This window comes from Lithobates pipiens, unplaced genomic scaffold (assembly GCF_037356315.1).
Source record: "Lithobates pipiens isolate NorthernLeopardFrog02 unplaced genomic scaffold, aLitPip1_a1.2 Scaffold_16, whole genome shotgun sequence".
Classification (NCBI taxonomy): domain Eukaryota; kingdom Metazoa; phylum Chordata; class Amphibia; order Anura; family Ranidae; genus Lithobates; species Lithobates pipiens.
In genome coordinates this window covers 438,461,954-438,485,412 of record NW_027507748.1, presented here as the reverse complement: position 1 = coordinate 438,485,412, position 23,459 = coordinate 438,461,954, and the positions used below count along the sequence as shown (strand labels likewise).

The 23,459-nt window shown below is 42.6% G+C and overlaps 1 pseudogene; it reads left to right on the top strand.

Moving 5' to 3' along the window:
- The first annotated feature begins 9,107 nt into the window (after nucleotides 1–9,107).
- LOC143984416 (V-type proton ATPase subunit G 1 pseudogene) lies at nucleotides 9,108–9,464 on the top strand (annotated as a pseudogene).
- The last annotated feature ends 13,995 nt before the right edge of the window (nucleotides 9,465–23,459 follow it).

Below are 23,459 nucleotides of genomic sequence, written 5' to 3'. Positions count from 1 at the left end.
AATCCACTAACTAACCTGCTTAATCTATCTCCACTATATCACACTACATATGGCCACCGTTGAGAGCAGCCTTATATAGTGTGGGGCATGGACTTATGTCTATGACCTATGTCTTTGGCAAACCATGGCTCTCACAGCACATGGTGGTGTAATTGGCCAAAGCATACAGGTCAGGCTCATGGTTTAGCCAATCAGCAGCCTGCCATGCATTGCAATCTCGAAGTGCATTATGGGATGCTCTGTGTCGGGCAAACATCCCGTGGGCATCCCATATGTTCGTTTCTTCAAACATCAAGTCCATCACTACTCATAACTACAATTCCCATTGTATGATGGCACATGATATAGCACAGTGAATGAATATACTGGCTTGAAACTTCTGGGTGTGCAGTCACAGTGACCATGACATCAGAGTTTTAAAAAGTATATTTCTTTGAAACTGTGATGCTTTAAAATAAAACATATGCACATTTATTAGGTATCTATGTAAGAGAAGTCATTTTAAAAATTAACTTTCATCCTGGAATTCAGTTTTAAATGGCAGCAGTTTTGTTCTGCAACATTAACCTCTTCAATACCAGCCACTTTCCTAACTTCCTGCCCAGGACAATTTTCAGCTTCCAGCGCTGTCACACTTTGAATGAGAATTGCACGGTCATGCAACACTGTACCCAAACAATATTTTTATAATTTTCTTCCCACAAATAGAGCTTTCTTTTGGTGGTATTTGATCACCTCTGGGGTTTTAATTTTTTACTTCACTGACGGGCACTGATATGGCGGCACTGATGGGTACTGATGAGTTGGCACTGATAAGGTGGCACTGATGGGCCATAATGAGGAGGCATTGATATGTAGAACTGATGAGTACTGATAGGCAGCACTGATATGCAGCACTGATGGGCACTGATAGGCAGCATGGATGGGCACTGACAGAGGACATCGATGGGTACTGACAGGCAACATTGATGGGCACAGACAGGCAGCACTGATGGACACTGACCAGCGGCACTGATGGGCACTGATAGGCAGCATTGATTGGCACTGATAGGCGGCACTGATTGGCACTGACAGGCTGCATTGATGGACACTAATAGATGGCACTGATGCACAGCACTGATTGGGAAGGTACTGACAGGTATTAATGCTGGGCACTGACTGGCACTGTGATGGACATTGATTGGCACTATGGTGGTCACTGATTTGCACTGTGGTGGGCATTGATTGGCACTTTACTAGGCACTGACAGGAGTTGATGGGGCACTGACTGGCAGTTGCTGGGCACTGGTTGGCAGCTGATGGGTACATTTTATGGGAGCTGTGCTGATAATCAATGTGCCTATTATCAGCGCAGACCGCCCCCCCCCCCCCCCCTGACAGGGAGAACCGCCGATCAGATCTCCCTGTCAGTGAGAACCGAGGAGTGCCGTTTACCAGCACTTCCTGGTTCACATGATGATCGGCTGTGATTGGTCACAGCTGATCACGTGGTAAGGAGCCTCTGTCAGAAGCTCCTTACCATGATCAGAGATGCGCCGTGTCAGACTGGCATGCTGCACTCACGATCAACGTGTGATATGACCCCAGTCAGGAAAACAGAACCACCGCCAGGCCACCAATCTGCTATAGGCTGGGCAGGATGCGGTTAAAAGTAATCTATGATCACAGCACACATTTTCATTTTATAACATCAACATTGTAATATAAATTCAAAGTAATAGTTGCTATTGACATTCCATTTTAGGCTTACTTTAAAATGTTATATTGCTTTCTACCTGTCTGCTGGTCATCTCTATTCACAACTCCAGGATTGCCTGAATGCTTTGCAGCTTCTCCTCTGCTGTTTCCTTTCCGTTTCTAAAGACTACATATCTCATGGTACCTTGCTGTCTGCAAGCTGTGATTCCTGTACTGACTCTGCCTCCTGGACATCTTTTATTCAGCAGCCTTGTAATTTAAGAAGCAGGCTCTGTGAAATGTTTGATGCAGCAGTGCCTATTCACAGGGCATAGTAAATAGGTGTCACAAAATTCAAGGAATTAAATGTATGGGGATCTTCACAAAGTACGTTTACAGACTTTAAGATAAAATTGATGAAGGTAGGCTACAAATAATTTAAATTTAATGTGGAAATTAATATATGCTTTGAAATTTTGAAGATAGATATGCTTTAACTGTATTTACATTGCTGACCTGCCTAACCCCTTCATGACCAGGGTCAAAATAAATCTTAAAGGACAAGCCCAACTCTACACTAATAACTGACATATGTTAGTGTAACTGCACTGCACATGCAGTATCATTGCAATTACTTAATTACTGTATCCAGGTGGATTATACCTTTTCAGGACAAATTGTGCTTTCATTTGATGGGATATCTCCTGATTTTTGATTTTATGAAAGGAAAACTGGCCCAACATAGTAAAAAAAATTCAGTTAGCCTTATATTTTTTTTCTATTACCACCAAATAAAACCTGCAAAATAAACTCTCCTACTTCAGATAATTGCAGCAATACTACACATGTGTGCATGATTTGTTCTTTGTACCTGTAGTAGTGGCAAAAAATAATAGTATGCCTTTTATTTTGTTTTTTGTCCTACCTAATTACATGGACACTGACACTAAATCTAAAACATTTTTTCTTACCTAAAACTTACAGTGTCTTTCACTGCCACTAACTGACACTTGGACTGACATTAACTGATACTGACCACATATACTCTTTCACACATGCGAACCGTTCAAGTCTGCCTGTAAGTCTTTCAGATGGACTTGAATGGACACTCCATGCCGCGACGGATGTCAGTGGTGACATGTCTGCTGACATCCACTCTGCTCCGATCAGCTAAATTCAGACGGATGGAAACCTTATTTTCCATCCATATGGTGGATCATGTCAGATGAAAACGGACAGGCAGTCTGTTTTTATCCAATCTCCCATAAAGGAGAGTGGGGCTCTGACAGGTCCATCCCTGCACAGTGAGCAGAGACAGACCTGTCATCTGCTGGCTCAGCGGGGATCAATGGACCGATCCTACTGAGCAAGCAGAGTCTGTCAAAATGGACAGCTCCTTGTGAAAGGGGCTAACTGACATTTACACTCACACTAATGCCACGTACCCATGACCAGACTATCCGGCGTACTTGATCCAGCGGACCAGAGTCCACCGGACAATCCGCCTGTGTGTGGGCTCCAGCGGACTTTTTCTTTCCAAAAGTCCTGCGGACTTAGAAAGAAGTCTTGACTCGGCAGTCCAGCGGACAATCCGTCCATCTGTGTGCTAGTCTGCCGGACTTTTGAAATGAACGGACTTGCCCACACACGAAGAAAAGTCTGTTCATTTTGAACGTGGCTCCAGGTAGACGGGATTAGCGAAAGAAGTCAATGTCGCGACCTCCATCTGTCAGATTGACACCTCGCTGGCCCCATCACCTGGTATGAATTTAAAGGGGAACCCCTATGCTGAAAAAACTTCATGGGGTCCCCCCAAAGTCCATAGCAGACCCTTATCCGAGCACGCAGCTCGGCCGGTCAGGAAAGGGGGTGGGGACGAGTGAGAGCCCCTCCTCCTGAGCTGTACCAGGCCCTGTGCCCCCTGGGCCCCGATCGTTAGTAGGAGACCTGGGGCTGTCACCAACAGCCCAGTCTCAGTGTTGGGAGCGCACAATCAAGCGTGCTTCCAGCACAAACAGAGAAATATACTGTATACTGTATATATAGCATTATAGCCCACTTCCTGGATGTCACATATATGTGTTACACTATATTGACGAGGTTAGAAAGAGCAAAACAACAATTCAAGAATCTATTCCAAATTAGCAAAAGAGTTTACTATTCTAAATTGCTACTGTTATACCAGAAACTGTATGTATCATAAGCATGCCAGAGTACTTGAGAATAAAACTTTTAGAATGTTTGCAAAACCAAATAATTATTTCATTAAGTAACACATAGTGTAAATATAGTAAGCACCTACATTATACTGTATACTGTTATCTTTAGCATCTACCTTCACCATATGGAATATAAATTAAACAGTTGCACCATGCTTTAAAGTCATCTGCTAAAACACAATGTGATAATTGCCTAAATTGTGTACAAAGCTTGCAAATTTTTCCAACGCTTCATAATTTGTGAGATTGTGAAAAAGAAAAAAAGTGTTTTATAAATATTTCTTCTCAACAAAATTACCTAACTAAAAGTCATATGTGTTTATTGAGTAAACAAATGTAAAGAAAAAAGTAACATACAATTTACATACGGAGATGCTGTATATTACTGCATTTTTTATATCATTAAGGAAACACTGAAACATGGCTAGGCTTTGTGGGAGAGGGTGCATGGCCCTAGGAACATGGACCATATGAGCCAGTAGAGCTGAGATTGAGTGAAGGCACATTGCAGGACTGAAACTGTGAATGTAGGAGAGTGTATGCAGCTATGGGATTAGGGAGGAAAATAAGAGATTGAGGCCATCATTCTCGTTGCAATGAAAGGATTGCCTTGTGACCAGAACCCTCAAGAAAAAGCTGTCAGGGGAGCAAAAAAGGAGGCAGAATATCCAATAGAGGAACAATAGAAAAAGGGGGAGGGGGCTGAGCAACAAGGATATTGAACTGCAGGGCTGAAGGAGGAGAATGGAAGGTTAATTTCAATTTAAGGGAAGGAGGTGAAGACAACGTGAGAACACTGCTGGAAGAGAGAACAGTCCTAGGCTAAAAGTGCTGTTTTTGTTCTGCCTCCAACTGTCTGTTTGCTGCAGGCAGAACAAAATAAAAAGGTCTCAAAAAAAAAAAAAAGAGTATTCCTACAAACTAGAGCTAAAAAGAAAATAAATGAGCAGTGGGACTTTAAATGAGATTGGTTTCTGCAAATAATTATCCTTGAGTATATATACTGTAGAGGGTCAGCTGGGGCAGGGTTAAGAAGGGGTTAATCGAAGAGGGCAGGCATTTCTCCTTCAGACCTGCTATTTGTTAGGTGTGCAAAAAGTGTCAGCGTGGAGCTGTTTGAGTAGGAGAGAGAGACAAAGCAGGATGCTGTGTGAAAAGGTCCATTGCTGGATGGTGTATCGGCTGGGTGAGCTTAACCACATAAAGACTGTAGCTCTGATTGGAGACATGAACTTTTACCTGTAAGCCTGAGTGCTGCTGAATAGGGATGAGCTTGGTGTTCACCCCTATCAATCCATGGCTGGCACTTTGACAAAGCTAAGCCTGCCCGCGCAGCTCTACCACCTGATGTACTTGTTCCAAGATTGGCTGAAACCTGAGGAAAAGACACCCACTCAATTTGTGGAAAGTGTCCCACGTGGCCGTTTCCTGCATGGACTACCCAGGGACCTCCACCGATGGGTGTCTCAGTCCAAGCCTCAGTCCCTGGATGAGATTGCTGCTGCTGTCGAGTGCTACAGTTGTGCAGAAAGTGTCCAGGAGAGTCCCTGTGTTATCAGAGAGTTGGTCTGTTCTAAGGAAGTGCGTTCCAGTGCGAAGATGGCACCGGTTGAACACATGGTGTCTGACACTCTCGCTAGGAGCACCCTAACAACAAACCCTCCTGAGAATCAGCAGGGAGAAGAGGAACCCCTTGAGGTTCGCTGTTTGTCCTGTCAACAACTGGGCCATATGGTGGCCCAGTGTCCAAGACGGGAGGAGCAAATGGAATGTGACATGGCTCTATGTTTGCTTTTGCCACTGGTCCCCTGAACAATCTAAGCCCACTTGAGAGTGGTTAATGGGCAGGAGGTTGTAGCACTTCTTGACTCGGGGAGTGGTGTTACCCTGCTCTTATCGGACAGGTTTCAGGGTATTCTGATACCCAGGAAAAAGATTGGAGTGGTCTCTGTACATGGGGTTGTCAAGGACTATCCAATGGCCCATGTAACCCTGTCCACAACCGCAGGAACTGCTACACTGAGAGTTGGGGTGATCCCGGGGTTACCCCAAAATTTGTTAATTGGGCGAGGCTGCCCCCTGTTTTGGGACTTGTGTGAACAAAAGTTCAAAGGTTCAGGGGCCTCCCCTAAAAAGAAGAAACCCCCATGTGAAGTGTTAAATACTGTGTTGCAGGAGATAAACAGTAAAGAAATATGTCAGATGTGTGAACCTGCAGGAGCTGACCTAGATCCTCTGGAGGTGTTTGCAGGATAGGAGGCAGAGAGTTCTCCCTCTGGGCCTGACTTCTCCTATCTTGGGAGTTCCCAAAGTAATTTCTTTGGTGCTCAGAGGAAGGACTTCCCTTTGGTCCCCGCCAGGGAACAGGTCACATCATTGAGTGGTGAGGCATAGAATCCTGCGGAAGATATGCGCTCTCCCCGAGTTGCTGTGCATCATACTCTATGCTACAGGGTAGCCACAAATTGCAAAGTGCTTAAACATGGGCATAAATTATTAGTGAGGACCCAGAGTGGCTTACCGGTCTGCCAGGGTCAGAGAGTCTAAACCTGGGGATCAAGTGCTAGTGGTTGAGCCTACTGTGGAGAGCAGGTCTATCACGGAGAGACAGGAACCCTCTGAGATAGTAGATAAGGTTGGCGCTGCTCTCAGTGGTAACGAAGGTGGAATCTGCCTGGCTGAATTCTAAAAACATGGCATCATTTAAAAGGTGGCCCAGAAGTAGGGATGAGCTGGGTGTTCGAGTTGAACGCATGTTCACCCACTCGGCAAAAGCCAGAACTTTGTGGCCCGTCCGCGCAATATTCGTGTGGCGATCATGGCCCACAATGCACTGCAGCATCGCAGTGTATTGCTGGCTGATGATTGGCCAAGCATGCACTGTGACCCACATGTTTGGCAAATCACAGCGCTGGCAGCGAGGAGAGCCATAATTGGCCACAGGCAGGACGAGGGCATCAGATCGCACCGCTGCTAATTTCAACATATGTCTCAAGCGTATTTTGCTGGCCAAAACATCATCCGCTATGGCACCACATGCTTAACCAGACATGTTGACCTGCCATGCAGCTCGTTGGCAAGCGTACCTTAAAGACCCACACCAAAGAACAAAGCGGACCTCTCCTTGCTCCTCATCAGCTGGGATCTCCAACCCCACTATACCTTCAGTCCTCTCTAAAACCTGCACTGAGAGGAATGAAGGTGTAGAATTAGGTGTGTCACAGCCAAGTACTTTGCGGGCACTCTGCTAGCAGTACACCGACGTCCGATTGTACCAGACAAATTTCCCTGCCCCAGCTGCTGGACCATCAAAAGAAGTTCACTCCCAGCCATCCACATACCCAGCAGTTGAATGCTAGCTTGGCTAAATTTCTAGCACTTCAACTGCTGCATTTTCAGTTGGTAGACTTGGCCCCCTTCCGTGAGTTTGTGCAATGTGCGGTTGCTCAGTGGCAGGTTCCCAAACACCACTTTTTCTCACGGAAGGTGATTCCGGCTCTCTACCGGTATGTGAAAGGCAATGTCCATGCCTCGCTGGACAGGGCGGTCAATGGTAAGGTGCATATTACCACTTACTCATGATCCAGCAGGCATGTACAGGGACATTGGGTCACTCTTCTGGCAGCTGGGAAGGATGCCGGACAAGCTGTAGTAGTGTTGGAGGTTGTTCTTCCACCATGACTCCAAAATGCTACTACTGGTTGTGACACACCTCTCTCCTCCACTCCCCCCTCGTATTCTTCCTCCATGGCCTCTTCCTGTGCTTTGTCCTCGGAAACCAGCTGTGCTCCGTAGGCGTTCAAGGGGCTTCGTAAGTACGCAGGCAAAAAGATGCCATGCCGTGCTTGCGCTGGTGTGCTTGGGGGACAGGAACCACACTGGGGCAGATATTCTGTCAGCTCTGAAGGGGCAGGCTGATAGGTGGTTGACGCCATGCCAGCTTAATCCAGGAATGGTGGTTTGCGACAATGGCACAAACCTCATCTCTGCCCTCTGACAGGGACAACTGACCCATGTACCCTGTGTGGCTCATGTCCTTAACTTGGTGGTGCAGCGGTTCTTGGGCAGGTACCCGGGCTTACAGGATGTCCTGAGGCAGGCCAGGAAAGTCTGTGTGCATTTCCTCCAATCATATAATGCCAGTGCTTGGCTGGCTGAGCTCCAAAAGGAGTTAAACCTGCCCAATAACCAACTTATCTGTGATATGCCCACCAGGTGGAACTCAACATTGGCCATGCTGCAGTGGCTGCACATGCAGCAGAGGGCCATCAATGAGTACCTGTGTGACTACGGCACCAGGACAGGGTCAGGGGAGCTCAGTTTTTTCCCCACACTAGTGGGGCATGATCAGGGATGCATGCACTGTCCTGTCACCATTTGAGGAGGCCACCAGGATGGTGAGCAGTCACAGTGCATGCATCAGTGACACTGTACCTCTTGTCCACCTGTTGGAGCACACGCTGCATGGAATAATGCACAGGGCACTTGAGGCAGAACAGAGGCAGGAAGAGGAGGACTTCCTTGCCTCTCAAGGCCCCCTTTATCCAGACAGTGTTCCTGCTGTCCCTCCAATCACACAGGAAGAGGAGGAGGAGGATTGTGTCAGCATGGAGGTGGAGCCTGACACTCAGCATCAGCAACAGCAGTCTTTTAGGGATGATTTAATGTCCCAAGAAACCCATGGGCTTGTATGTGGCTGGGAGGAGGTAGCTGCGGATCATGTCATCCTTAGTGACCCAGAGGACTCCGGACCAGATGCCTCAGCTAACCAATGCTGCATGGCCTCCCTGATCCTACAAAGACTGTGGAAGGATCCTCATATTCTTCGGATCAAGGACAGGGATCATTACTGGCTGGCCACTCTCCTTGATCCATGGTACAAGGGTAAGATTGCAGACCTTTTCTTGCCATCGCAGAGGTATCAGAGGATGAGACATCTCCTGGAGGCCTTGCAGAAAGGTCTGTGCAATGCATTCTCAGAGACTGGGAGGTTACAAACTCCTTGTCCTGGACAACGTGTTGCCGAGGCTTCGATCAGTCACAGAAGGAGCCGTGGAGAGGGTGGCCATCTGACCGATGCGTTCAGACAATTTTTTAGTCCGCAGCCCAAATACAAGAGGGCAATCAGGGAAGCAAATTAGAATATCAGGAGCATATTGCTACAGGATCATCGGCTGAAGTCTCCGGAGAAGACAGTGTACAGGGGGAGTCATGGCCAGCCAGTCCGCAGAGATTCAGCAGTTACTGCAGGAAGAGAAGAGGGAGGCAAAGAGGGTGGCGAAGGCCTGGAAATGAAGGAAGAAGCATCTGAAACAGGCAAAGGAGGAGGCCCAGGCTTAGATTGAGCAATACCGGCTACAGTGGGAGAAAGACTTTGAGGCCAAGAAGGCAGTTGCTTTGGGTTCCCGTGGAAGCTGCTCTGAAGAGGTGGAGAAGGACACATCTGCAAAGATGTCCATAGTCCAAGAAAACTGCACTCAGAATCAAGAACTTGTATTAGAGCAACTGCTGTCTCTTGTTAGTGACATAAAACCCGAAATCCATGCCAACTATTGCTTCAATGGCTAGAGAGGACCCATGTGGGTTGTTCCTGCCTCCTTTATTGCTGTCCTGTTATTTATTGGGCCCTAGCCCGTGATGAGCCATTTTCCTGAATCTAGCACTGCTCCAGTGTACTCTATGCAATTTATTATTCTAGCAGAGGGACCCTCAGTCAAACATTAAAGGCCTGTAAGGTATTTGAGGAAATGCTACAGGACACTATTGAAGAATATGTCAGAGAAAATGGTATTATAAGTAACAACCAACACGGATTTATAAGAAACTGTTTTTATCAGACAAACCTGTTCATATTCTTTTTTTTAAATAGGTTTTTATTAGACATGTTTTAAGCATTACACAATATTTAATTGTACATAAAAATGTGACAAGTAAACCTACGACATGAGAGCAATTGTTAAAGTGTGGAGGTAGACGTACCTGAAGTTAAATCAATGTGCAAAGCGGATCTTTAAAACACAAATCAATAGGCCCATATCTTGGTGTAATGATTGGTAAACTCATGTGAAATGTGTGTAAGCTTCTCCATAAGGCAAATATCATCAAGCTTACAGAGCCATTGAGCAGTAGTAAGTATGAAGCTCTGCCCTCAAAAAAGAGGCATGAGATATTTTACAGCATTCAGTAAGTGAGGGGTTATAGAAAATTTATATCAGCCTATTGGTTCAGCAGCACAATGGAGTAACACTGTCCATGGATCAGACTCAACACCCGATCTCTGTATCAAAGCTAGCAGCCTAAGCACATCACTCCAGTATGAGTGGGCAATACCACCATATGTTGAGCATGGGAGGCTGTCTCACCGCATTCTCTGGAAACAAAGGGAGATTAGGTTAAAAACATAGCTCGTAACTTTCTGGGCATGTAGTGCCAGCAATTTAAAAGTTTTGAATTCACCTTGCCATTTCTAAAGACAAGGAGGAGACGTGTGAAAGTTGAAAGATTTTATCCTTTTGTGTATCTGTAAGCATAGATTGGAGATCTGATTCAAAGTGGTAGTCCAGAATATTGATTCAATGGGGTTCAAATCTCAGATCAAAGGGGTCAAGCTAGAGAGTGGACAAATTGTGATAGTTGTGTATAAAGCCATTGATCCATAAAAGAAGGAGTAGATGTTCCACAAAGAGTCCACAATGTAATCCAAGGTGTGAGAAGAGGGATAGTCCCAGTGGCCATAAATCTAGTGTATAACTTAACATTTATATTAAGTAAAAATACTGGATGGAAGCTACTACAGCAGATTAAGTTTTTGCCTGGCTTAGGAATGACCATAATGTGGGCCCAAGGAGATTCTAGGCACAGTGCCTTAGCCAACAAGTGAGTAAGTACAGAGACCAGGTGAGAGAATAACTGGAAAAAGAGATAAGAAAATGGATGCATCTCACCCATTTTTTTTTGAGGAGTTTGGTGTTCTAGTGCATTTCTTTTTAAATGGAGTTTTGCGCCATTGTGACTCAGGGATGATAGAACAAGTCAGGATTCCTTCACGCCATCTGGGTAAGGCAGGTGAATCAATTTTTAAATTGGTAAAAAAATGTGGAAAGTTCAAGAACTGTAAGGTAGTTGATTGCTTATTTTTTTGTGGCAACTAGGCATGAGGGAAAACTCCAACAATAGGAGATGTCATCTGCCTGCAGCATATCCAGGAGAGCATGAAGGACTCTATGGCATTTCATGATTTTTATTTGCCAAATCCAGAAAGATAGAAAACATTTTTACCACGCTCTATCCTTCCGAGCTTACGCACAAAAGTAAATGCATACATGACTAGCAAACGGTATTCAAACCACAAATGTGAGGTATTGCCGCAATCATTAGAGTGAGAGCAATAATTCTAGCTCTAGACCCCTCTGTAACTCAAAATATGCATCCTGTAGAATTTTTAAACATCACCTATGGAGATTTTTAAGAGTAAAAGTTTGACGCCATTTCACGAGTGGGTGCAATTTTAAAGCATGACATGTTGGGTATCAATTTACTCTGTGAAGCATCATCTTTCATAATCTAAAAAACAATTGGGCTAACTTTACTATTGTCATATTTTTTAATTCAAAAAAGTGTATTTTTTCTGAAAAAAGTGCGCTTGTAAGACCTCTGCGCAAATATGGTGTAACAGACAGCATTGCAAAATTCACCATTTTATTCTCTAGGGTGTTAGAAAATATATATATATATATATATATATATATATATATATATATATATATGTAATGTTTGAGGGTTTAAAGTAATTTTCTAGCAGTAAACTCCAAATCTCAAAACGAGTCTCTGTCCTTAAGTGGTTAAAGAGGAGTTCCAGTCTGTAAAAAAATAAAAAAATAAAAGTCAGCATCTACAAATACTGTAGCTGCTGACTTTTAATATGAGGACACTTGCCTGTCCAGGGATCCCACAATGTCAGCACAACTAGCTGATTTGTGAATTGGCTTTGGGTGCAGGCACTGGCATCTGTAGTAAGGGAAACAGGAAGTGAAGCGTTGCAGCTACACAGCCTGTTTCCTACGGCACATGCACAAGTTGCTCTGTGCTTTCTAAATGGTCCAGCTGTCTTCTGGGACCTGTGTGTCTCCCAGAAGGCAGTGAGGGGAAAGAGGAAAAGCCTGAAATGTCATAGATGGCTGAGCGGCAATCTTACCCAGAAGTGGAAGTGCGTGCCTGTTAAAACCAGGTACCCACTCCCCCCCCAATAAAAGTGGCAAATGTGGCAGTGGATGGGTGCAAACACTTTAAAGTGTAAAAAAATATATACTTAGTAATACTTACTTTACCCCAGGTTCCACCTCTTGAGATTTTGTGTCCTCATCTTTCCAAGGATGTTGTCCGAAGGATGTGACATCACACTTCTACAAATGTACACTGGGGGCTAATGTTAGCATAGTTACTGTATTCATGTTTTTTCCCATAGACTTTTTTAAGCTTTAATGCAGAGTTTTGGCATAGCGGTTGGGGGCCTAACTAAATAAGCAAATTTTGCTGTTTAACTTATTTTTAGAGAAGGCGACAGTCTAGGCATGGTCTGTCTGTTTCTACAGGGCACTATTTATTGCTTTGTTTGGATCCATCATCACCTTTGTCTTCTACATTAATTCAACAACTGGTTAAAAATTATGGCTTCCTGCTATAGTCAACCATTCCCTAATATTATCTAACCATTAAGCTCTGAAACAGTCACATTGGGGGTAATTTATTATAGCGCCAATAAATTATCCTGCAGCCCCGGAAAATAGCACCCAATTAAGGCCAATTAAGACTTCAACTCAGAAACTGGGTGCAAATGCAAATAGAAAGCATCGCTATTGCCAGTGAACATGCCTGTCAGATTGCATACGTGGGAAAAACTGAAGTCAATGGGGCTCAAACCTGTAAAATCCAAAGTTCTCACTGAAGGCTTATAAGTTCTTTGCTATAAAAAGTGTACCTGGATCCTGCCCCAGGGAAATGTATCAACTGGAAAAAATGTTTTAAAAATGGCAGTTTTTTCAGGAGCAGTGATTTTAATAATGCTTAAAGTGAAACAATAAAAATTAAAAATTACTTTAAATAACATGCCCGGGAATATCCTTAGTATGCCTGTAAAGTAACGCATCTTTCTCATGTCTATTACCGTACTGCAGCAAAATTGCATTTCTAAAGGAAAAAATTTCATTAAAAATTACTTGCGGCTGTAATGAATTGCCGGTTCCCGGCAATATAGAGTAAAAGTTAAAGAAAAAAACAGTGTAGGTTTCCCCCATCAGTCTATACCAGGTACTTTGAGTCTGGTATGGATATTAAAGGAAACTCCACGGCAAAATAAAATAAAAATGACATGGGGTCCCCCCAAAATCTATACCAATCCCTTATCCAAGCCCGCAACCTGGCAGGCCAGAGAACGGGGGGGGGGGGTGAACCATATCAGGCCACAACACCTTGTCCCCATCTTGATAAGGACAAGGGCCTCATTCCCACAACCCTTGCCCAGTGGTTCTGGGGGTCAGTGGGTGGGGGGCTTATCGGAATCTGGAAGCCCCTTTTAACAAAGGGACCCCCAGATCCCTCCCCCCATGTAAATGGGTAGGGGTACATATTATCCCTACTCATTCACTAAAAAAAGCAGTGGAATGTGACAAAAGACAATAGGAATAGCCGGTTTTTGACAATTCCTTTATTAAAAATGTCTTCTTTTTCCCCTGCTTCTTCCTCCATTTTCTTCCAGTCTTTCTTTGGTTTTCTCCTTCTTCCTCCAGCTTCTTTTTCCCCTGCTTTTTCCTCCATCTTTCTCCGCTTCTTCCTCCTGTTCTCCATCTTCCCCTGGCTTCTTCCTACCCCGCTTTATCCTCTGGTCTTTCTCCACTGCCGCTGCTGCTCCCACTGAACGAAAAGACGAACCTCCTGCGATGCTGTGATGGGGCGGATACGGTCACTCCACGACCCGTTCCCTTTGTGACTTCACTGCCTGGGGCATGATGGGTCAGTGATGTCACAAGGAGGTGTGGTCTCTGGCTGATATTATCTGGGGTCCATGCCCCATAGTTATATATGAAATGTGCACTATGCTAGTGGACAGATGGGCTGGCCTTAGTGTCGGAGGAGGTTTGTTGTTTTCATGTTCAGCAGGTCAGTGGCAGGAGCGGTGGAGGAGAAAGCCTGGAGGACTAAGCCTGGGGAAGAAAAAGCTGGAGGAAAATGGAGAAGACCGGAGGAAGAAGTGGAGGGAGATGGAGGAAAAGCAGAGGAAAGAAGAAGCTGGATGAAGAAAGGAGAAGACTGAAGGAAGACCGGAGGAAGAAGCGGGGGGAAAGAAGAAGACATATTTAATAAAGGAATTGTCAAAAACCGGCTATTGTCTTTTGTCACATTTCACTGCTTTTTTTGGTGAATGGGTAGGGGTACAATGTACCCGATACCCATTCACATAGGGGGGACCAGAATCAGGGGACCCCCTTGTTAAACAATAGCCCATTTTTGACAATTCCTTTATTGTAAAATAGCATCTTCTGTTGCCTTCTTCTGTCACCGTTTCTCCCAATACCGCGTACCAGTGCCATCTTAAGGGCATTATAGGCCCCAAGGCAATACAGTGCAGTACAGTCTACTCAATCATGCATGATTGCCATCAAATGCAGCTTTACTGTGCCCATGAATGCAGCCTCACTGTGCCCATGGATGCAGCCTCACTGTGTCCACGAATGCAGCCTCACGGTGCCCATCAAATGCAGCCTCACTGTGTCCATGAATGCCGACTCACTGTGCCCACCAATGCAGCCTTAGTGTGCCCACCATTGCAGCCTCACAGTGCTCATGAATGCAGCCTCACTGTGACCACCATTGCAGCCTCACTGTGCCCGTGAATGCAACCTCACTGTGCCCACCATTTCAGCATAACTGTGCCCATGAATGCAGCCTCTCTGTGCCCACCATTGCAGCCTCACTGTGCCATGAATGCAGCCACACTGTGACCACCATAGCAGCCTCACTGTGCCCATGAATGCAGCCTCACTGTGCCCACCATTGCAGCTTCACTGTGCCCATGAATGCAGCCTCAATGTGCCCACCATTGCAGCCTCACTGTGCCTGTGAATGCAGCCTCACTGTGCCCACCATTGCAGATTCACTGTGCCCATCATTACAGCCTTACTGTGCCCATGAATGCAGTCTCGTTGTGCCCAAAATTTCACCCTCATTATGCCCATGAATGCAACATCACTGTGCCAATTAATACAGACTCATCATCGCCTAGTAACACACACACACAGCGGGCATCTCCTCCTGTGTATCTTTATCATTTACTTGCAGGTGTGCCAAAGAGATTTGTTTTTTTTGGTGAACAAAAACATATAGAAATGATATGATATAATAGAAAGATATTGCACTTCCCCAAAACCACCACCCCCAAGCGAATTAAAAAGAAGAAAGAAAACAGAAAAAGAAAAAAAAAAAACAACAAACTCAATAAAGTACTTTTATTTTGCCAGCAGAAACAAAATTATGTACATTAATTTACTAGCATAAAAACATATTCTGCAGGATATATGGTGCTACATTTAGCGAAACAGTTAGCAATTGGGTTTTAAGAGCCCTGATCATAGGAGCGTACAATCTAAAATTTGCCTAAACATAGCTTTACTTTCAGTGTATAACGGGTAACATTTCATAGTACAACTACTCACCCATCAGCCCACATTTTTATCTGCAAGATTATAGAAACATACTTAAGAGTCATTATTCTTACAAAGCATTCAATCATAATATTAAAAAAGGCACATATTCAAAATAGAACACCCACCACCAGCCCACAATCCACACACATACATACATTGGTGGGTATGTTCTGCTGGAAGTTGCATTTCTGTGTACATGATTAAGCAACCAGATCAAAGAGTAGAAGGTCAGCACATGCTCCCAAATCATGAATTCATGGTCAGACAAGAACAATAAACACACAACATTGACTCACTTTTGATGGAGAAAATGCACAAAAATTTCAGCACACAAACAATATGCACAATATCATTCCTTCTCCCCCCCCCCCCCCCCCCCCCAAATCACAGTAAAAAAACTGGCCTCTGCACAGGCCAAACAACCCCCCCCCTGCAATCCTTTAGATAAGATGGGTTGTATTGTTAGTGTTTTGGATCCGAACTAGAACCGCTCGGTACCTTTGTTTCTGTCCCCCTGACACACACCCAATAGAAGTACACGTCCACCAGTATCTTTCAATCTGTCTCTTCATGTTTGTCTAAACTGATTGCACCTGATAAGCAGGGACACATAATATTATTTTCAACTGTGTTAGCCCTTGGCTATATGCATCAAATTTCCAACTACAGGCCAAAGATCAAAGTCCATTTGCATGCACATAAGCAAAGCAACAGTTTTCTAAGCATATGTACCTGTGCAGTGTGAACCCTACAATTTTAAATGTCCAAGTCCTTGAGCATGATTAGTGTTTACAAACATTAACATCAGTCCCTGGCTGCAATGAGCTTCCAATCTAAAGTCCAAAACAAGCTTTCTTACATTACAGACTATTTTGACATAGTCATTCTTCAAAGAGTGACAGCCGGTGATAGAAAAAACATTTTATTGCAAAAACCAAATTCAAATTCAACAATTCGATACAAATGCACTTCCACTACCTTCATTTTACATTTTTGACAATGTTGTCAAGGTATAGGTAGCTTCCACAGTCATTCAAACCTTACACACTTATCCTAAACAGTTAGGTTGGAATAGACTTAAATGATAAAGTGGATAAAATTGTTTGTTTTTCAAAGGGAGTAGAAGACTGTACTACCTGTAATTATCTCAGTGCTCCACACACAATATGAGGATCCCTTGTTACCTCAGAAAAGGGCTTTGCTCTGATGAATATTCGGCCTAAAGCCTCATACACACGATCTGATTTTCCAATGGGAAATGTGTGATGACAGGCTGTTGGAGGAAAATCCGATCGTGTGTATGCTCCATCGGACAATTGTCGGATTTTCTGCGGACAAATGTTGGCTAGCGGGTTTTAGAATTTTCCGCAGACAAATGTCTGTTGTCGGATTTTCCGAGCATGTATGCACAAGTCTGTCAGACAAAAGCCCAAAGTACAAACACACATGCTCGGAAGCAAGGATGAGCCAGAAGCGGTTGGTCTTGTAAACTAGCATTCGTAATGGAAAATTAACATTCGTGATGTGGCAAATTATGAAATCTCAAAATGCAGCGCACAATTCTCTTCTTCTTTAATGGGATAATAATGAAGCTGCTTTGCTGGTGATACTGATGGAGTTATTGCAAACTCATTTCCAAAGGATTTTTTTTTCTAGTGATATCAAGAATAATATTATTATGTTTTTTTTATTTGGGAAAGTTACCACAATACCATTATCCTATAGTTTTTAAGGTCAAAGATACAACTATGTTGGTGTCCCTTGTAAATTTTACATTGCATTTTTTTAAATGTAACTGTCTACTCCCAAACTGTCATTTGAAGTAAAACACATAGCCAAGTATTATTCTACAAACATTTTTTATTGTGCATTAAAAAAAGAAAACAAATACAATTAGACATGCTATCTGTCAATAGAACTTAACCAAAAAGTGCATTCTATGCATCCTAAAATATAAAAAAATATACCAAACCAAATCATTATTCAACCAAAAAAATAATGTCAAAGCAGTAACTACAAGGCCAATAATAAATAACACGCTATCTCCTCCGATTCCGCAACATGTCTGGTTGATGAACGGCCGTTCAGCTGGAAAGCCACTCATCAAATATCTACTAACACAAAATCAGCAGAAGGAGCTGAAGGGTGGCGCTAAAGGGCTAAAAAACCATGTAGCGCATCAATACGTTTATGATTGTTGTCCAACAATTGTGTACCATGTGTATGCAAGACAAGTTTGGGCCAACACCCTTTGGACAAAAGTTTTTTTATTGGCTAACAATCTGATCATGTCTTTAGACTGATCAAATGTTCATTACTGGATCACACTGGATCCCATTATTTTTTCCTAAACTGAAGACTTAAGTGGGACTGCTTGCTATCCTTGTATAACATGTTGGGCTGTGTTTTTTCTATTTGAGCGATCGCTCTTGCAACACAACAGTTATCCCCTTTATCATTTAAGTTTATTACAAACTAGCTGTTTAGGATAAGTGTGTGACGTTTGAATGACTGTGGTAGCTACCTGTACCTTGACAACGTTGTCAAAAATTGTAAATGAATGTGGTGGAGGTGCATTTTTATCTAATTGTTGAATTAGAATTTGGTTTTTGCAATAACATGTTTTTTTTCTATCACTGGCTGTCTCTCTTTGGAGATCCACTTTGGATTATATCCACGTTCTATAAATGGTATTGTTTATGGTTTGTAAAGACACCTGTGTGGGTTTGGGTAAAGGTTGTTGTGAGATGGAGAGTAACAAGTGAAAGTGACAGAGAAAAATGTATTTTACCAAAACATCAAAACAATCCACATTTTGGCATTCTTTTAAACAAAATAGGTTAGGTAGAAGCAACAATGTTGCAAGGAAAATGTATTTCAGAGAAAGATGCATTTCATCTCAACATTAAAAGGATTTATTTAAGAAAGTTATAATTGTATCATTAGAATCAATGGCTAAAACTTGCATTGGACTATAATAGTGCAGATTTTCACTCCCAAAAAACACTCTTTAACACAGTGCTCATTTTGGTATTTACTATAGTACCCTGCAGGTCTAAGCATGCTCTGTTGTGTTGGCACCTAGTTGTACAGAGACAGGGAATTTATCTCTTCTCAAACTATTTCAGTGTAGAAATCACTTTTTCACACAGTTTAAAAGCAGATTATCTTTAAACAATATACTGCATATTTCAGTACCATTTAGGCAATTATATCATGCTGTAAACATTATTTCCATGTGCACTACTTTAGGTTTTAGCAGAGTTAGGGTTTGGGTGCTATTTGTTTTCAGGGAACTATAGTAAATCCGATTTTGGGAGTATTTTTTTTTTTACCAGCGCTATAGTGAATACTGTTTTAGCACTAATTAGTATGATAGCTAATTTGCGGTATTTAGTGCTAATTAGGGACGCAGCGCTATAGTAAATGACCCCTAATGTGTTTTTTTACTCTTTCTGAATCCCCTATTGGTGTAAAATCTTCAATTTATTTTTGGTCAGCCTCTTGTAGATAAGCAATACACATTATGGCTGAAAGCCATTACCCTGCCCTTTTTCTAGTAAACCTTGATATATTCCATATCCCTTTTAAAGAAAATACTTAAATCGGTAGTAGACCCACTGACTTTTTTTCTAAACCTGTAAGGCAAAAGGCATAATGAGCTAGTATGCATCGCATATTAGCTCATTATGAAATACTTACCTTAGAACGAGGCGTCAGCAGGTGATCTCAGTCCACATTGAGGGAGCTGACATTTTCCCTCGGCATGTCTTCCAGGTATCGAGGCTCCGGCGCTTTGAGTGGCCGGAGCCACAATGTCGTCACTCCCGCGCATGCACGCAGGAGACTTCTTTCCAGCAAGGTCTGAGAATCCCCGGAGCACATGCTCCGCTGAAGTCAGTGGCTCATTGCCAGGAAAAAAAAAAGGAAAAAGTAAAAGTTAAAAAATGACTATACAACCACAGTAAAAAAAATCTAAAGATCACTGTGTATTGAAAATATAATTAATATTAAAGATGAAGATGATATTATTTGTTGTACTTGTCAGCAGAGATGGACTTTGTTTTTACTTCATGTATTTTTTTTTACTTGTGGTCTGATCTAATAGTTTAGTAATGCTGCAAGACCTAAGCTGACCAATAACCTGAGCAACCAGCATCTATTCTACACTGTACACATACTCATCCTATCCCCACTTCCCAAAATACTAAGGAGCTGAATGGAAAATAACACATTTAAAATAAAGACTATTGAAAAACGTCCTCTTCCACCTTATTGTAATAATGCAGACATTCAAACATATAACTGTTCTATATTCAATCTCTGTTCTATATTGATGCACAAGGTAGCTGCAATACTATGAAAATAAACAAAGTAGGAAAAGTAGTGAAAGGCAAAATCAAAATGGTGGTATTCAAAACATGGAATGCAAAGAAAGTGGAAAAAACAAACAAACACAAAAGCATAGAACTGTGGTGTTGGTGATGTATGTACTAATGTTCAGGGTTGGGACGGGGGGGGGGGGGAGGGGCATGTGTCCTTAGTGCACTGTTAATATATAGAGTGGGGGGGGGGGGGTGTGCGCTGGGAGCTTCATTATCCAGCTGCCTCCCTAACAGGTGTGAAAAAAGTGTAATTCCTGTAAGATAGAGCAGGGGCCTTGATAGCTACTGTAAAGAGTATTTTATTGTCTCCTCCCTCCAATAGCAGCATACTATGGGTAGAAGAGAGGAGGGAGCCCACTGAGAACACAGCTCCTTCTCAGCCTCCCTCACTGATACAGCTGCTCCACCTTCTCATCTCCTACTGCACTGCTGCACTTTAAAAGCTGTGGCCTACCTTTCACTGGCCTGCCCTCTTTCATGGGCATGGCAATAGAATGTGGCCAGGAGTGAAGACTGCTATCCCAGTAGGTCAAACCAAGAGACAGCTAGCCAGGTAGGCATCTCCCATTAGCAGGCTGCAGGGAAGTTGTCCAGACTTTGGGTTGGATTGGCAGACAAAGCTAATGGCAGACTGTCTAGGACTGAGCTTTTTAGTTAAATGCAGCGACAGCCCCCCCCCCCCCCCCCAACCTCCCAGCTCCCCCCCTTTCTTTATCCCACTGACACAGATACCATATAGACTGAAATTAACACAGCAGCAATTTTTTCTGTACCAACATTGATGAAGCTGCATTTTCCTTTTATCAACACTGCCAATTCAGAGACATGTTTTCCTTCCAGTGACACCACTGACAGAGGGACATTTTTTTATTCCAGTCACACCACTCTGGTCATGTGGAGGGGGCAAATACTTCGTCCCTTTTCAGAGACGTCATGCTATATGTGCCAGGCACTAGGAGTCCTCGTGGCGCTCTGGTGCCATCGGATTGTCACTCTTCCACGATCACAATGGGGAGATGGATCGGCACTTATCGCCAGATGGCTTAGCCGCCCAGGTGAAAGCGATCCTACTCTCCAGTGGTGTGTTCGCCAGCATGGCGCCGGTGTTTGGAACCAGGATGGTTCTCCATTGTGGGCACTTCACAGGTTGGGCTATACACATCTCCCTCTGCCTCCCTGCACGATCACTTACTCTTATGACTAAGTTCACTCACCAATCACTTTAGGTTTTTTCCTTGCTTACACCCTTTTCCTTTTCATGTTTTGGTGGTCACTGTCTTTTGCTAGTTTGATAGTTCAATCATGTTTTTCCCCTTTTTTTATTTATCTATTTATTTATTTATTTATTTGTTGTCCTTTTTTTGCCCCTTTTTTTGCCCCTTTGTCACTTCACCATATTCATTTCCAATACACACATTTTTTACACAACACATACACAGATCCATATCTGGTCTGTTTCACATAGATTCCTCACATAGATATTTGCATCTATTTCACAGGCATTGCATTTACCCACCCTGGAAGTGCCTATGGTGGTGGCTACCTTTCCCGCAGGCTACCTCGGTGCCTGGTGGCTATGCACTGCGGCTCTTTTTGCGAACCCTGATGCTGTTTTACTGGCCCGCTGATGCAGACGTGAGTTCGACGCCCAGCCTTCAAATTAATTATAATAATCAAATTTCTTTGTCAATTTTTATCTAATAATTTAAATCATATTTTTTTTTCTCTATATAATTTGTAGAATTATTCCATGATGTATGCTCTTGATGAGCGGTTAGAATAACGCAAAACGCGTAGAGCCTTTAGCCATTATCTTTTATCTCAATCATCGAATATCAAGATTCATATTATCCTCTCCAATTCATAATTTATTATTTAGGCATTTTTTATCGATTTTTCAATTTATTATTTATTTACCATGGTTATCCTGGCCATTTTGGGTTCAACCACAGCAGGAAACGTATAAACATGCATTTACTGTTCTTTGTGTTTTATGTGAATGTGTTTTGGATTGTTATTACTATGTAATATTAGTCCATGATTTATTGTGTAGTGGCTGTATGCCCAGAGCATTTTTAGAGTTTGATGCCCAAAATGTTTGTATAACATATCATGGACTATACAAAATAAATATTATAGTCACTTGACTTATTCTCTTACTGATGTGTGCTTCATTCAAAGTCCAAATTCTGTTCTCTCTTTCTACATACTAAAACAGAGGCATTTGTTCCCTATGGTGACATGATTGACAAAGGGGAGCTTTTTTCCTTCCAGTCGCACTACAGACACAGGCATTTTTTTTCATTGTGCTATTGTTGGGCATATACACCAATATTAAACTCTTCAGTTGAACTGTGGTGTGACACAAACATTGGCTCTATTTTAGCGCATGCCACAACCATAACATACATTCTCAACCCTGCCCACCACTCCATTTGAGGGGGTGCAGTTTGGCATCCTCACCCTGGGCACTAGATGAGCTTGTCCTGGCATTGTTGATACATATAATTATCAGCCTGCTGTTTATCTAAGCTAAACCTACAAACACACAAACATATGCATCCTAGCTAATGTTTTTTTTCCCAACAGTTATTCTTTAATTACATTTTGTAAAATATTCTAAAGTTTAGCAGTAAGAAGTGCTGTTCTTCTTAGACATCATCGTTATTATTCTTTACCCACTCACATGGTCCAACTTGGTGATGGTGCTGTTGCTGTTCTGTGCACGTTTTCCACACAGCGTTTAAAATTAGCTGCAGTTGCGATCTGCAGCAGGTGTGAATGTTAACTTAATGCCACCCCAACGCAGGTTGCAAATGCAGTACAGTACTAGTACCATGCAAACTTATATTTGATGCAGTCTGGCCTGATTTCAGCTCATAAAAGGCAGAAATTGAAATTGAAAAAGAATGTGGGCAATTTTAGTCATCTTTTAATATTTCTAAATCAGTTTTTAATCCCTCGTTTAAATAATGCTTACAGTTTCTTTCTGTTTTCACTGTTTTCAACCTCTCTTTATCTAGCTGCTTTTGCTTTTGCTTCACTGGCCATTTTTCAAGCTTAGCTATCAGAGTTTGAAAAGGCATTACAAATAGACTGAAAAAAAAAAATGAAAATAGAACTTGTGGTTGTCCATTGCTCCTTACTGAATATATTGTGAAAAAATATAAACCAGGAGAATAAACATTGCAATATTTGTTACATTTAAACTGCATTTCAGTCCAAACATTTTTTTTTAAATATTGTCATATTTCTAACTCACAGCAAAAAGATCTTTAAAATAAGTCCCTACTGTCCTCTGTAGTTTCATGTACAAAGAAGTAATTTATCCCCAAAATCACAACAGAAACTTTTTTTCACTAACCTCCCTATGTTTATCTGTACAGACAATTAAAAGAAAACATGTAATTTTCTTCAGCTGAATGCTTTAAAATTACTGGAGTGTTAGGGATTTCATATGCATTTAGGCTCAGTTCACA